Consider the following 12,551-nt stretch of genomic DNA (forward strand, 5'->3'; position numbering starts at 1 on the left):
CATAACTACACCATGTCGATGTTCCGTGCCAGTATTCATAACTACACCGTGTCGATGTTCCAGGCAGTATTCATATCTACACCGTGTCGATGTTCCAGGCAGTATTCATATCTACACCGTCCCGATGTTCCGTGCCAGTATTCATAACTACACCGTGTCGATGTTCCGTGCCAGTATCCATAACTATACATTGTCGATGTTCCGTGCCAGTATTCATAACTACACCGTGTCGATGTTCCAGGCAGTATGCATAACTACACCGTGTCGATGTTCCAGGCAGTATTCATAACTATACATTGTCGATGTTCCAGGCAGTATTCATAATTACACCATGTCGATGTTCCGTGCCAGTATTCATAACTACACCGTGTCGATGTTCCAGGCAGTATTCATAACTACACCGTGGCGATGTTCCGTGCCAGTATTCATAACTACACCGTGTCGATGTTCCAGGCAGTATTCATAACTACACCGTGCCGATGTTCCAGGCAGTATTCATAACTACACCGTGCCGATGTTCCAGGCAGTATTCATAACTACACCGTCTCGATGTTCCAGGCAGTATTCATAACTACAACCGTGCCGATGTTCCAGGCAGTATTCATAACTACACCGTGCCGATGTTCCAGGCAGTATTCATAACTACACCGTCTCGATGTTCCAGGCAGTATTCATAACTACACCGTGTCGATGTTCCAGGCAGTATGCATAACTACACCGTGTTGATGTTCCAGGCAGTATTCATAACTACACCGTGTCGATGTTCCGTGCCAGTATTCATAACTACACCGTGTCGATGTTCCAGGCAGTATTCATAAATACACCGTGTCAATGTTCCAGGCAGTATTCATAACTACACCATGTCGATGTTCCGTGCCAGTATTCATAACTACACCGTGTCGATGTTCCAGGCAGTATTCATAACTACACCGTGGCGATGTTCCGTGCCAGTATTCATAACTACACCGTGTCGATGTTCCAGGCAGTATTCATAACTACACCGTGCCGATGTTCCAGGCAGTATTCATAACTACACCGTGCCGATGTTCCAGGCAGTATTCATAACTACACCGTCTCGATGTTCCAGGCAGTATTCATAACTACACCGTGCCGATGTTCCAGGCAGTATTCATAACTACACCGTGTCGATGTTCCGTGCCAGTATTCATAACTACACCGTGCCGGTGTTCCAGGCAGTATTCATAACTACACCGTGTCGATGTTCCGTGCCAGTATTCATAACTACACCGTGTCGATGTTCCAGGCAGTATGCATAACTACACCGTGTTGATGTTCCAGGCAGTATTCATAACTACACCGTGTCGATGTTCCGTGCCAGTATTCATAACTACACCGTGTCGATGTTCCAGGCAGTATTCATAACTACACCGTGTCGATGTTCCAGGCAGTATTCGTAACTACACCGTGTCGATGTTCCAAGCAGTATTCATAACTTCACCGTGTCGATGTTCCAGGCAGTATTCATAACTTCACCGTGTCGATGTTCCAGGCAGTATTCATAACTACACCGTGTCGATGTTCCAGGCAGTATTCATAACTATACATTGTCGATGTTCCGTGCCAGTATTCATAACTACACCGTGTCAATGTTCCAGGCAGTATTCATAACTACACCGTGTCGATGTTCCGGGCAGTATTCATAACTACACCATGTCGATGTTCCGTGCCAGTATTCATAGCTACACCGTGTCGATGTTCCAGGCAGTATTCATAACTACACCGTGTCGATGTTCCAGGCAGTATTCATAACTACACCATGTCGATGTTCCGTGCCAGTATTCATAACTACACCGTGTAGATGTTCCAGGCAGTATTCATAACTACACCGTGTCGATGTTCCGTGCCAGTATTCATAACTACACCGTGTCGATGTTCCAGGCAGTATTCATAACTACACCGTGTCGATGTTCCAGGCAGTATTCATAACTACACCGTGTCGATGTTCCGTGCCAGTATTCATAACTATACATTGTCGATGTTCCGTGCCAGTATTCATAACTACACCGTGTCGATGTTCCAGGCAGTATTCATAACTACACCGTGTCGATGTTCCGGGCAGTATTCATAACAACACCGTGTCGATGTTCCGTGCCAGTATTCATAACTACACCGTGTCGATGTTCCGTGCCAGTATTCATAACTTGAATACTTGGAGGATTATCCAGAACGGCACCATGTCGATCTTCTATAGGGATTATCCAGAACAACGTGTTGATTTCTTGCATGGATTAACCAGAACTACACCCCATCTATCTCCTGTGAGGATTATCCGGTATTACACTGTGTTCATCTCCTGTGGAGATTATCAGAAACGACACCGTATCGATCTTCAGTGACAGTTTCCAGAACTACATGGTGTCAAACTCCTGTGTAGATTATCTAGAGCTACACCGTCTCGATCTCCTGTGACAGTCTCCAATACTACACCGTGCTGACATTCATGTTTCTGCAATTTAATTTGGAATTCACTTGCAATTGGGTAGGGTTGGTTATCAAGGTCAAGTGTATTTTTGGAAATGCTATTGAAAGAGGGGTTACTTTGACTGCATTATTCCGATGCAATCCATCTTAGACCAATGTCACACTGTAAATGTTATGATGTTACCTCACACTCTGGTATTCTTGTTCACTTCCCAGAATTGTGACCCATGTGAAGCTCTGTTCCTCCTATTGTTTCTGTAGTGCGATTCGAATTTGCACTTTAATGCAGGGCATGCAAGCATTTCAACAATGGAGGGAGTGATTGTAGCTACACATTAAGATTAAACCCACGTTTCCATTCATTTTCATATACTCAAACTATAGATGCTGTCAGATCCTAGCGTTCTGATTTCGGATTTATCTGCCAATGAATCATTACAGAACAAAGTTCCTTTCCAAATTTGCAGTGTAGCAAAAGACAAAACAGAAAATAACAAACTGGTTCTGGCCCAGACAGCAGTGTGGATACCAGTGGTAACATACGAGGTCTGACACATGCTGCAGAGTTAGTGACAGTATTGTACTTCTTACTACTCGAATGTAACACAACATCCTGTTTGTCTTTTTCACGAAAGCCATACAAACAGCCAATGCTTACACCATTCAGATGCATATGGTCGCCATACTGTGCCCCCTCCTATAGTCATTCCTTAATGTAACTGCTCAAGAACTCTCTTCTCCCTTGATTCCTTGTGATTCCCTTCCTTGATTCATCACACAATGTGCTCCCCAGCTCACACCCATAATTGCACCTAAATAATGTAGGAAAGTGGGGGGGGCTTTGATAATATTCACAACGCACACCCTATGGAGGGGGGGGGGATCACCTTTTCACCACACCTACATAAGTGTAGTGGCTGCCCCTTTTGGCCATGCCAACAAAGGGGATGAAGGTTCCTCCTCGTTTATATCCACAATGCAGAAAGGAGCTCTCACTTGGGCATGCAGACCATGGGGAAGGGAGCACGCGTCGTGGGCATGTCAACAATGGGACAGGGGGTCCCTTTGGCCACCCCCCCCGCCCCTCCCCCCGGGAAGGGGTCCCTTTGGCCACCCTCCCCTCTTCCCCCCCCCCCCAGGGAAGGGGTCCCTTTGAGCAACCGCCCCCCCCCCCCCCCACGAGGGAAGGGGACCCTTTGGCCACACCCCACCCAAAAGGGGTCCCTTTGCCCCCCCCCCCTCCCCCCAGGGAAGGGGTCCCTTCTGCCACCGCCCCCACCCCAGGGAAGGGGTCCCTTTGGCCACACCGCCCCCCCCTCCAGGGAAGGGGTCCCTTTGGCCACACACCCCACCCCCAGGGAAGGGGTCCCTTTGGCCACGCCCCCCCCAGGCTCGGGGTCCCTTTGGCCACACCGCCCCCCCTCCAGGGAAGGAGCCCTTTGGCCACCCCCTCCACCCCCAGGGAAGGGGTCCCTTTGGCCACACCGCCCCCCCCCTCCCCCCTCCAGGGAAGGGGTCTCTTTGGCCACACACCCCACCCCCAGGGAAGGGGTCCCTTGGGCCACGCCCCCCCAGGGAATGGGTCCCTTTGGCCACACCGCCCCCCCTCCAGGGAAGGGGTCCCTTTGTCCACCCCCCCCCCCCCTCCCGGGAAGGGGGTCCCTTTGGGCCCCCCCCCCCCCCGGGAAGGGGTCCCTTTGGCCAACCCCCCCCCCCCTCCCAGGAAGGGGTCCCTTTGCTTTGGCCAAACCCCCCCCCCCCCCCAGGGAAGGGGTCCCTCTGGCCACCCCCCCCCCCAGGGTCCCTTTGCCACCCCCCCCCCCTCCCAAGGAAGGGGTCCCTTCGGCCAACCCCCCCTCCAGGGAAGGGGTCCCTTTGGCCACACCCCCCACCCCCAGGGAAGGGGTCCCTTTGGCCACACCGCCCCCCCTCCAGGGAAGGGGTCCCTTTGGCCACACCGCCCCACCTCCAGGGAAGGGGTCCCTTTGGCCACACCGCTCCCCAGCCTCCATGGAAGGGGTCTCTTTGGCCACCGCACCCCCCCCCTCCAGGGAATGGGTCCCTTTGGCCACCCCCCACACAGGGAAGGGGTCCCTTTGGCCATCCCCCCCCACCCACCCCAGGGAAGGGGTCCCTTTGACCACACCGCCCCCCCTCCTCCAGGGAAGGGGTCCCTTTGGCCACCGCACCCCCCGCCCTCCCTCCCTCCACGGAATGGGTCCCTTTGGCCACCCCCCACCCAGGGAAGGGGTCCCTTTGGCCACACCGCCCCCCCCCCCTCTAGGGAAGGGGTCTCTTTGGCCACCGCCCCCCCCCCCCTCCCTCCCTACAGGGAATGGGTCCCTTTGGCCATCGCCCCCCCCTCCCTCCAGGGAATGGGTCCCTTTGGCCCCCCCCTCCCAGGGAAGGGGTCCCTTTGGCCACACCGCCCCCCTCCTCCAGGGAAGGGGGTCCCCTTGGCCACCAACACCCCCCAAAGGGTAGGGGTCCCTTTGGCCACCCCCCCAGGGTAGGGGTCCCCTTGGCCAACCCCCCCCCCAGGGTAGGGGTCCCTTTGGCCACCCCCCCAACCCCCCAAGGGTAGGGGTCCCTTTGGCCACCCCCCCAACCCCCCAAGGGTAGGGGTCCCTTTGGCCACCCCCCCCAGGGTAGGGGTCCCTTTGGCCACCCCCCCAAGGGTAGGGGTCCCTTTGGCCACCCCCCCCCCCCCCCAAGGGTAGGGGTCCCTTTGGCCACCCCCCGGCCCAAGGGTAGGGGTCCCTTTGGCCACCCCCCCGGCCCAAGGGTAGGGGTCCCTTTGGCCACCCCCCCGGCCCAAGGGTAGAGGTCCCTTTGGCCACACCGCCCCCCTCCTCCAGGGAAGGGGTCCCTTTGGCCACCGCACCCCCCCTCCCTCCCTCCAGGGAATGGGTCCCTTTGGCCCCCCCCCCCCGGGAAGGGGTCCCTTTGCCCCCCCCCCCAGGGTAGGGGTCCCTTTGGCCACCCCCCCCCCCCAGGGTAGGGGTCCCCTTGTCCACCCCCCCCCAGGGTAGGGGTCCCTTTGACCCCCCCCCAAGGGTAGGGGTCCCTTTGCCCCCCCCCCCCAAGGGTAGGGGTCCCCTTGCCACCCCCCCCCAAGGGTAGGGGTCCCCTTGGCCACGCCCCCCCCAGTGTAGGGGTCCCTTTGGCCACCACCACCCCCCCCCTCCCAGGGTAGGGGTCCATTTGGCCTCCACCCCCCAGGATAGGGGTCCATTTGGCCTCCACCCCAGGGTAGGGGTCCCCTTGCCCCCCCCCCCAGGGTAGGGGTCCCCTTGCCCCCCCCCAGGGTAGGGGACCCCTTGGCCACCCCCCCTCCCAGGGTAGGGATCCCCTTGGCCACCCCCCCCCCCCAAGGGTAGGGGTCCCATTGGCCACCAACCCCCCCCAAGGGTAGGGGTCCCCTTGGCCACCAACCCCCCCCAAAGGGTAGGGGTCACTTTGCCCCCCCCCCCCCCAAGGGTAGGGGTCCCTTTGGCCACCCCCCCCCCTCCCAGGGTAGGGGTCCCCTTGCCACACCCCCCCTCCCAGGGTAGGGGTCCCCTTGCCACACCCCCCCTCCCAGGGTAGGGGTCCCCTTGCCACCCCCCCCCCCAGGGTAGGGGACCCCTTGGCCACCCCCCCCCCCAGGGTAGGGGTCCCCTTGGCCACCCCCCCCCCCCCCAAGGGTAGGGGTCCCCTTGGCCACCAACCCCCCCCCAAAGGATAGGGGTCCCTTTGCCCCCCCCCCCCCAAGGGTAGGGGTCCCTTTGGCCACCCCCCCCTCCCAGGGTAGGGGTCCCCTTGCCACACCCCCCCTCCCAGGGTAGGGGTCCCCTTGCCACACCCCCCCTCCCAGGGTAGGGGGTCCCCTTGCCACACACCCCCTCCCAGGGTAGGGGTCCCCTTGCCACACACCCCCTCCCAGGGTAGGGGTCCCCTTGCCACCCCCCCTCCCAGGGGTAGGGTCCCCTTGCCACCCCCCCCTCCCAGGGTAGGGGTCCCCTTGCCACCCCCCATCTCCCAAGGTAGGGGCCCCCTTGCCGCCACTCCCCCCCAGGGTAGGGGTCTCCTTGCCACCCCCCCTCCCAGGGTAGGGGTCCCCTTGCCGCCACCCCCCCCCCCCCCCAGGGTAGGGGTCCCCTTGCCACCCCCCCCCCCAGGGTAGGGGTCCCCTTGGCCACCCCCCCCAGGGTAGGGGTCCCCTTGGCACCCCCCCCAGGGTAGGGGTCCCCTTGGCCACCCCCCCCCAGGGTAGGGGTCCCCTTGGCCACCCCCCCCAGGGTAGGGGTCCCCCTTGGCCACCCCAGGGTAGGGGTCCCCTTGGCCACCCCCCCCAGGGTAGGGGTCCCCCTTGGCCCACCCCCCCCCCCCCAGGGTAGGGGTCCCCTTGGCCACCCCCCCCCCCAGGGTAGGGGTCCCCTTGGACACCCCCCCCCCCCAGGGTAGGGGTCCCCTTGCCACACCCCCCCTCCAGGGTAGGGGTCCCCTTGCCACCCCCCCCTCCCAGGGTAGGGGTCCCCTTGCCGCCACCCCCCCCCCCCCCCAGGGTAGGGGTCCCCTTGCCACCCCCCCGTCCCAGGGTAGGGGTCCCCTTGCCACCACCCCCCCAGGTAGGGGTCCCCCTTGCCACCACCCCCCCAGGGTAGGGGTCCCTTGTCCACCCCCCCCAGGGTAGTGGTCCCTTTGCCCCCCCCCCTCCCCAAGGGTAGGGGTCCCTTTGCCCCCCCCAGGGTAGGGGTCCCCTTGCCACCCCCCCCAAGGGTAGGGGTCCCCTTGGCCACGCCCCCCACCAGTGTAGGGGTCCCTTTGGCCACCACCACCCCCCCCCCTCCCAGGGTAGGGGTCCATTTGGCCTCCACCCCCCAGGGTAGGGGTCCATTTGGCCTCCACCCCCCAGGGTAGGGGTCCATTTGGCCTCCACCCCCCAGGGTAGGGGTCCATTTGGCCTCCACCCCAGGGTAGGGGTCCCCTTGCCCCCCCCCCCAGGGTAGGGGTCCCCTTGCCCCCCCCCCCAAGGGTAGGGTAGGGGACCCCTTGGCCACCCCCCCCCAGGGTAGGGGTCCCCTTGGCCACCCCCCCCCCCAAGGGTAGGGGTCCCCTTGGCCACCAACCCCCCCCAAAGGATAGGGGTCCCTTTGGCCCCCCCCCTCCCAGGGTAGGGGTCCCTTTGGCCCCCCCCTCCCAGGGTAGGGGTCCCTTTGGCCCCCCCCTCCCAGGGTAGGGGTCCCCTTGCCCCCCCAGGGTAGGGGTCCCCTTGCCCCCCCAGGGTAGGGGTCCCCTTGCCCCCCCAGGGTAGGGGTCCCCTTGCCCCCCCAGGGTAGGGGTCCCCTTGGCCACCCCCCAGGGTAGGGGTCCTCTTGGCCACCTCCCAGCCCAAGGGTAGGGGTCCCTTTGGCCCCCCCGCGGGGAGGGGCTCTTTTGGCCACACCCCACGGGAGGGACTTCCGGTGGCCCCTCCCCCCGGGGAGGGACTCCCTTTTAGGCCGCTCCCAGATCCCCATCCCTCAGGGTCCCTCCATTATCTCAGCCTCCCCCTCCCCCCACTGCCCCCTCAGCGCCGCGCCGCGCCCGCCCCGGGCTTAGGCCGGTGAGTGGCTGCTGACCCTCGGCGCAGATCCCCCGTCCGGGGGGTGCAAATTCGTGTGAGTCCCGGTTGCCGTCTGTCTCTGTATGTCTCTGACTCACCCGCCTCACGGCTCCGCTCCTGTCACCGGACACAGGCCGTCCTGGCGCCCCGCACAGCGCCTGCGCTGTCGCGCGGAGCCTGGACACGTCGCTTCCGGCTCAGAGCGGACATTCCGTCGACAGGACTACACTTCCCAGAGGGCACACCCGCAGAGGCCATTAGCGAAGCTGGGCGCGGATGCCGCTTTCCAGACTCCAGCACGTGAAGATGAGAGGCACGCCTGCGCAATGTCAGCAAATTACACTGGGAGTTGTAGTTTTCACTGCCTTCTCCTCCGTCTCTGATTGGCCTTCTGGGAGGGAGTAGGAAAACGACAACTCCCAGAATCTCATGCCGTGCGCCAGACTCACCCTCCTGCCGTGCGCCAGACTCCAGCCACACCGCCGCCATCAGGTCAACCGGGGCATTGCCGCTGGCAAAGTGGGAATGCCCTGCTGTGTAACTCATGCCTAATCCTTGGTGATAACCAAGAGGAAAAAAAATCATTAAAACAAATAATGAAGATGCTGGCAATCTGAAATAGGAACAATAAATGCTGGAAAAACTCAGCAGGTCTGGCAGTTTATGTGGAGAGACAAACAGTGTTAACCTTTCGAGTACACTATGTATTAGTTTTACAAAATCCATTACTTAAAGATGGCATATTTTGGCCAGTATCTAGTAAAGATTTTTTTCAAAAAAAATAATTTTTATTCAAATTTTTCACAGATTATCACAACAGAAAAATAGAACCCCCCCTTTACACAAATAATAAAACAACAAGAACAAAAGTGCATAAATAATCAAATAACGTTAAACAGTAAGCAATAGGGCATCCCCTACTAGACACAGACTTACCCACCCCCCCGCCCCCCCCCCCCGGTTGCTGCTGCTGACCATCTCCTAACGCTCCGCCAGGAAGTCTAGGAACGGCTGCCACCGCCTGAAGAACCCTTGCACATCCCCTTAAGGCAAATTTCACCTCCAATTTAATAAACCCTGCCATGTCGTTAATCCAGGGATTCCACGCTTGGGGGGCCTCGCATCCTTCCATTGAAGCAGAATCCTTCGCTGGGCTACCAGGGACGCAAAGGCCAGAATACCGGCCTCTTTCGCCTCCTGCACTCCCGGCTCGTCCGACGCCCCAAATATTGCGAGCTCCCAGCTAGGCCTAACCCTGGAGTGCACTACCCTTGACACCGTCCTTGCTACGCCCCTCCAGAACTCCTCCAACGCTGGACATGCCCAGAACATGTGGGTGTGGTTTGCTGGACATGCCCAAGAACACCCTTCTCACCCTCGGGGTCTTCTTCGCCCATACGAACCCCATAATATTCCTGTTAACCCGCTTAAAGAAGGCCTTAGGGATCAGGATGGGAAGCCACTAAATCAAAAACAAAAATCTCGGGAGCACCGTTATTTTAACCGACTGCACCCTACCCGCCAGGGAGAGCGGCAGCATATCCCACCTTTTGAACTCCTCCTCCATTTGCTCCACCAGCCTCGTTAAGTTGAGCTTATGCAGCCCCCCCCCCCCAGCTCCTAGCCACCTGAACCCCCAGGTATCTAAAACTTCTTTCTGCCCTTTTTAGCGGAAGCTCAGTGTGGTGGTATGTATTAGGGGTAGTACGGTACCCAGTGATGCCGAGAGGCTATTGGTGGACAGACACTGGGTACTGATTGGATCTGCCGCCTGCTGGCTCCACCCAGTAAGGCGGAGTATAAGAACCCGGGTTCTCCCAGCAGCCGCATTCTGTAACCGAGCTGCTGGGGAACAAGTCTGCGTAATAATGCCATCGATTGACTTCATCTCTTCTCGCCTCATGAGTGATTGATTGGGCTACAATTTATTACCCAGACTTTTAAGGACATGGAGCTCCGGATCGCCCCGGAGTGTCTGCGAATCAGCCCTCATGCAGCAAACTCAGCGGCCACCTTTAAACACTGGCTAGCGTGCTTTGAGGGATACCTCCGAACAGCCCCCCGGCAGACCTACAGAAGACCAGAAAATGCAGGTCCTGCATTCCAGGGTGAGTCCGTAGATCTACACGCTCATCGAAGACGCAGAGGATGGACTCTAAAGGAGTTTGGGGATTTTTCGGGCTATAAGCTTAATGTAGGGAAGAGTGAGCTTTTTGTAGTACAGTCAGGAGACCAGGAAAGGGGGATAGACGGTCTACCGTTGAGGAGGGCGGAAAGGAGCTTTCGGTACTTGGGGATCCAAATAGCTGGGAGTTGGGGGGCCCACATAAACTTAATCTGACGAGGCTGGTGGAGCAGATGGAGGAGGACTTCAAACGATGGGACATGTTGCCGCTCTCGCTAGCGGGTAGAGTGCAGTCGGTCAAAATGGTGGTACTCCCGAGGTTTCTTTTTGTGTTCCAGTGCCTTCCAATTGTAATCACCAAGGCCTTTTTAAGAGGGTAGGCAGGAGTATTATGGGTTTTGTGTGGGCGAATAAGACCCTGAGGAGAGGGTTTCTGGAGCGCAGTAGGGATAGAGGAGAGTTGGCGTTGCCGAATCTGGGTGGCTACTACTGGGCAGCAAATGTGGCGATGATCCGTAAGTGGGTGATGGAGGGAGAAGGGGCGGCATGGAAGAGGTTGGAGATGGCGTCCTGCAAAGAAACGAGCAGCACGGGCAGCACCGGTAGCATTGTGGATAGCACAATTGCTTCACAGCTCCAGGGTCCCAGGTTTGATTCTGGCTTGGGTCACTGTCTGTGCGGCGTCTGCACATCCTCCTCGTGTGTGCGTGGGTTTCCTCCGGGTGCTCCGGTTTCCTCCCACAGTCCAAAGATGTGCAGGTTAGGTGGATTGGCCATGATAAAATTGCCCTTAGTGTCCAAAATTGCCCTTAGTGTTGGGTGGGGTTACTGGGTTGTGGGGATAGGGTGGAGGTGTTGACCTTGGGTAGGGTGCTCTTTCCAAGAGCCGGTGCAGACTCGATGGGCCGAATAGCCACCTTCTGCACTGTAAATTCTATGATAATCTATGAGCCTGGGGGCGCTGGTGACGGCACCGCTGCCGCTCTCGCCGACAAGGTTACACCACGAGTCCGGTGGTGGCGGCAACGCTAAAGATCTGGGGCCAGTGGAGACGGCACAGGGGTGCAATGGGAGCCTCGGTGTGGTTCCCGATCAGGGGTAACCATTGGTTTGTCCCAGGGAGGATGGACGGGGGGTTTCAGAGCTGGCATCGAGCAGGGATTAGAAGAATGGGGGACCTGTTAATTGATGGGACGTTTGCAAGCCTAGGGGCACTGAGGAAAAGTTTGGGCTACCCCCGGGAAATGCTTCAGATACATGCAGGTGAGGGCGTTTGTGAGGCGACAGGTGAGGGAATTCCCGTTGCTCCCGGCACAGGAGATTCAAGACAGGGTGATCTCGGGTGTATGGGTCGGAGAGGGCCAGGTGTCGGCGATATACCAGGAGATGAAAGAAGAGAGGGAGGCATTGGTAGAGGAGCTGAAGGGTAAATGGGAGGAGGAGCTGGGGGAGGAGATTGAGGAGGGGCTATGGGCTGATGCCCTAAGTAGGGTTAATTCCTCTTCTTCGTGTGCCAGGCTTAGCCCTGATACAATTTAAGGTGGTTCATAGAGCGCACATGACGGGGGCGAGGTTGAGTAGGTTCTTTGGGGCAGAGGACAGATGTGGGAGGTGTTCAGGAAGTCCGGCAAACCATGCCCATATGTTTTGGTCATGCCCGGCAGTGGAGGGGTTCTGGAGGGGAGTGGCAGGAACAGTATCTAAGGTGGGTGAAAGTCCAGGTCAAGCCAAGCTGGGGGCTAGCACTATTGGAGTAGTGGACGAGCTGGAGTGCAGGAGGCGAAAGAGGCCGGCATTCTTGCTAATGTGGAAGGAGGCGAAGCCCCCCAGCGTGGAGGCCTGGATAAATGATATGCAGGGTTTATCATGTTGGAGAGGATAAAGTTTGCCTTGAGAGGGTCTGCGCAGGGGTTCTACAGGCGGTGGCAACCGTTCCTAGACTATCTCGCGGAGCGTTAGATGAAGGTCGGTCAGCAGCAACAGCAACCTGGGGGGGGGAGGGGGGATGGAGGGGGAAGGGGGGCTTGCTTGGGGGGTATTTGAGCAAGAAAATACATGAAGGATCTGGAAAACTGACATGTACGGGAAGAATCCAATGTACAAAGCTTCAGATCGACTTGCCATGTTCATGTCTTGCTATGTGCGCTTTCTTTCTTTTTGTTACGGGGGGAGTGGGGGGGGGTTGTTGTAAGGGTGAAAAACTGTGTTAAAATTCTTAATAAATATATCTTTTTAAAAAAAAGAAGACGCGGAGGATTTCCCGACGACGCTCACCATGCTGAGAGGGATCTACATTCGGCCCGTAAATCAGGTCTACACACGCCACCAACTCGCGATGAGACGGCAAATCCCTGGAGAGTCGCTGGACGAGTTCTACAGCGCGCTGCTAATATTGGG

The 12,551-nt window shown here is 58.3% G+C and overlaps 1 protein-coding gene across 1 annotated transcript in view; it reads right to left on the minus strand.

Annotated features, from left to right (window-relative positions):
* The window catches only part of zbtb37 (zinc finger and BTB domain containing 37), a 73,169-nt gene extending 64,987 nt beyond the window's left edge, over window positions 1–8,182 (minus strand). Inside the window, exon 1 of the mRNA XM_072511778.1 lies at window positions 8,128–8,182. The gene's annotated coding sequence lies outside the window, so the exon portion shown is untranslated. The remainder of the gene's footprint in view (window positions 1–8,127) is intronic.
* Window positions 8,183–12,551: the final 4,369 nt, after the last annotated feature.

This window comes from Scyliorhinus torazame, chromosome 7 (assembly GCF_047496885.1).
Source record: "Scyliorhinus torazame isolate Kashiwa2021f chromosome 7, sScyTor2.1, whole genome shotgun sequence".
Taxonomy (NCBI): domain Eukaryota; kingdom Metazoa; phylum Chordata; class Chondrichthyes; order Carcharhiniformes; family Scyliorhinidae; genus Scyliorhinus; species Scyliorhinus torazame.